The sequence below is a fragment of the Fringilla coelebs genome, assembly GCF_963513975.1.
Source record: "Fringilla coelebs genome assembly, chromosome: 2".
Classification (NCBI taxonomy): Eukaryota; Metazoa; Chordata; class Aves; order Passeriformes; family Fringillidae; genus Fringilla; species Fringilla coelebs.
The window spans coordinates 71,641,726-71,645,900 of NC_140029.1; positions in this window are offsets into that span (position 1 = coordinate 71,641,726).

Here is a 4,175-nt window from a genome sequence, read left to right on the forward strand (position 1 = left end):
AGCATTAAAATTATCATTTTATGGATTAATCATACCTGATACAGAGTACAGAAATGAGTTGACCTATTTATTAGGTTCTGGAATGCTTCTGTAGCTTTTAAATACTGGAGGCGGCTCAGCTTTTTGTTAGTGACTCTTGACTGCTGCCCTGTTAATTACGGGCGCTTCTCTGTTCTTAATGTAGGACTTAACTGTCAGGAGAGTACTGTGTTTACTTACTGTTACTATTACTGCATACTTGGTTATCCAGGTAAGTGTTTTCAGCAGCATCAATAAATTTGGTTAGGAAATTGGAGTAATTTTCTGAAAATGCCAGCTTCTCTTCTCAGTGACTTTCCCATTAACTCTTAAGAACAGGTTTTTTTAATTCTTAATTCTGAGTCTTCTTAGGGTCTCTACAGCTGTATTCTTCACTTAATAAAGACAGTACCATGACAAAAATTATTCCTAAAGCTCTTCTTAAGTAGTACTTGCTACAGAGTGCTCAGGCTTCTTCCTACAACTCATATTTACTTAAGCCACATCCAACTTCATTGTGATCTGCGCTGAAAACGTGTTTTGTGCATAGTGCAGATGGCAACTCATGCACTGGAGCATTGGGGTATGCATTTTCTAGCCAATGTGATCTTTATTACAGAATGGGACCCTCCTGCTGTAGGTAAATGCAGCTTGGAGGGCTCTCCTCGATCTGTTTTATTCAGTGGCTTCCTTCCAGGTAAGGCAGGCTGGGTGGTTGGAATACACTGTGGGAGAATCTGCCTAGTACCATTAGGGGAAAATGCCTAAACTCCTGCATAAGTCAGAGCGGTGTGATTTAAGCATATGCCACAGCAATGACAGCATCTGTCAGCTGGTTGTGTGTCCAGTGGCACAGAACACGAAGGGCATGAGCGTGTTCATCCACGTCTCCTGTGTGCGGATGCTGCTGGCTGTGCTGGAAGCCTGGTTCTGGATGTGCATACTCAGCTGGGGGGAAAAGCCAAGCTTAACTTGCTCTGAGGGTAACCAGGAGGCTGGCTGATTTATTTCACTGACTTAGTCCGGGGCACATCCATTGCCTCACTTGTCTGTAACTACAGCCTGCCAGTGTTCGTGCATTACTTGTAGAGTGCGTGTTCTGACTGAGGGCTGACAACACGTGTGGGAAATGGCTGCCTACTGTGCAGAATGATTCAAGTGAAGCAAGTAGGACATTAAAGCTATATAAAGGCTAAACAGACACGGATATGTCATTCTTTTTCTTTGTGGTAGCCACATTTGGCCATGGGAGGAGGAAGGGCTGGTACGGCAGTGGCTTGAGGGCTTCAATGGTGGCCGAGTTAGTTCCAGAATTTGGCAAAAGATTGAGTGATCCTAAAAATGCTGTCTGTTTATTTTTCCATCCTTGAAGCTGCTCTGGCTAACACACTTAAGACGGTTGCTTTCTTGCGAGAATATGGCTTGGCAAAAGCCAGGGCTGTTCTCTGAATATTCAGCAGCGTGGATGTTGTTCAGATGTGTTCCTGGGCTCTGACACTGCTCAAGCTGAGTCCTTCTGTGAAAGCACAATACTGCTGCAGCTTAGTGCTCTAAGATTCATGTGAGAATACTTTAGAGGAGAAAATGCTGTCAGTGATTGGATCCCTCTTTATCTTCTAATCCCACTTTAAGCTTTTAGTAAACTTGTTCTCAGTAGTGGAGGAAATGATTCTCGATAAACTGAGCGGTTTTTGCTCGGTCGCTGGCCTTTGCATGTACACTGGCTTCCTGGTTTATCCGGTGAAGTGTCCCATTAGTCCACAATATATTCAAGAGATTAAAGTGTGTCTGCCAAGAAAGAATAATAACTTTGGTTACTTTTTTCATTGAATGTGATAAGAACAGCATGCTAACAAGAAAAATGGTTCTAAATGCTATGGTGTCATTTATCTGAATGGCTTTTAGATGCTCATTGTGGGTACAGGAAATGTCAGAGGAGACTTACCTACAGCTATTATGGCATATACTGAAAGGAATGGCTAGTGGATGAAAAAATATTAATGTTTATGCATATCTTAACTCTACATTTAAGGAGCGGTTTGTTTTGAAAATGCTACTTCATAGGTGATTTAAATTCCTGTGTGAATGCATCAAGAATGATAGAGGTGCATGGGCAGTAGTCTCAAAAGAGATGTGTAAGAACTTTTAGTGCCTGGTGCTTTATCAAGACAGCTTTGTAAATACTAATCTAATGGTTCTTTTTAACACTATGGTGAGTTGACTTTGGACAGTGAATGCATTTTGGGGCAGGAAAATGTAAATGGGGAACGTGAAGCACAGCTGAATGTAAGCATCCCTATCAATTTTGGAAAATGCAGTGCAGAGGAGAGCACTGAGGTTTTGGTAGCTGTAAAAACATTTGAGGCTGAACTGCACTAATCCTCAGTTATTCCTTTGCTGCTGCTTATATCCCATACCACACAGGTCCATCCATGCTGCCAAAGGACAGCCTGGAGGAAGAGAGAGAACTGATATCTGGCAATTTCATGATACCAGCCAAGAAATGGAAAGGAAGGCTGCTTCCCAAGCAGAGATCATGTGAAGGAGATTGCATACCAAGAGTGGGTCACATGGTTATCAGAGGATGAATTTCTACTTGGACTTTTGCAGGAGAAGGGCTGGTCAGCTGGAGTGGGGCAGGGAAAGGATTAGGGTTAGCAATAAGAACTACTTTAACTTATTGATATTTGAAGTATTGATATTTAGATATTGATAATGTATGGAGCAATTGAGCTATTTCTATTACCCTAAAGCTGAGTTATATATAGCTCTAAAAGTTCAAATTCCTGGGTCTCTGTTTGGCTTGTTCTATTTTAGGAAGAGAATCCATATGTAAAATTCTGCTTTGCTATCCTCAAGTCCTGCCAAAAGTTTATTTAAAGAGCAAAACTTGGCGGAGACTGCTCTTTTATCTGCAGATTTGCATTGAGTCCTCCATGCTCTGTTGTGGTTAAGTGCTCTTATGGCTATTCAGTTTCTGGTGATTTCTGCTATTCTCTTGCTTTTCCTTTCTCTGTCCATATTCAGTCAGACTCCAGGGCAAGTGGGGCTGAGGAGAGCTGTTCACATGTAGCTGCAGAGGTCAGCCAAGGGACAGTGGTGTACTACTGAGCTGCTCCTCTTGGTAGCAGCTATCCAAGTCAGCAAGGTGGAAAACCACCATTGGGGATTTCTAGTAACAATGCACTGCAGTGGGTCTGAGCTGCAGCACAGCACAGTAATTTGATATTGGTATCTGCAGGTCTGCAGATTTCCTAATGGCCTGACCCTATTCTGAAAAGGACCATTAAGCAAGTGCTGCAAGAACAGCACTTCTGAGCAGCACTTGAGGATCTGAAGAGCGTGGTGCTCTTTCATTGTGAGGATTAGAGAGAGCTGCTCTGATTTCCTGCAATTAAAAGGCATTCTGAAATTGTGCTGCTCATGCTCAGTCCGTGGCTTTGTAGGCTTGTTAGTGTAAGAGATAATGGGGGTGCCTTTAGTGCTGGCTAGGCAGGCAGTGTGTGCTGAGGATGTGCTCTTCCCTGGCAAGGTGGTGAGAATTGGTAACCACAGCCTAGAAGGAGCTAAGGACTCTCAGGTCTTACCAGGCCAAGGGAACTTGATTTTCTAGCAGCGTTTGGTCCATTAAACAGAACTGCAAATACACCTCTGAGTGAGTGTCTGCTGCTTCTAAATGAAGGAAAAGTTGCCCTCACATCTCTCTGGTAGAGCTTGGGCTAAACTGAGTTTTTCGCTTCAGATAACAAATTTGACTTGTATTTGGCCAAAAATGACATTATGTTTTATAGGAGGAAAAAAATATCCAGCACATTCCTGTGTCTGTTTAATAGTTTTTCAATTAAATGTAGCAATTAAAAACTGGTGAGATTTTGTGTAAAACATATTTTTAATCCATATAGTTTTAAGAAAGGAAAAAACAAAACAGTGAAGATATCTTTTGGTTTAATTCTGAAAATAATACTGAGCTTTTGGTGTCATTTTTTCATTCTTTTATTTGTAATGGATTCACTCTCTCTGAAGTGGGTAAGTAAAGTTTCTCTGAAGACAATATCTTGAACTCTGTGGCCTCAACATTTGCTAACCACAACATTTCCTCAATAATTTCATAAGTTTGCTAGGAACAGGATGTTTCCCTGCAAGCAAGGAGTTTGTGA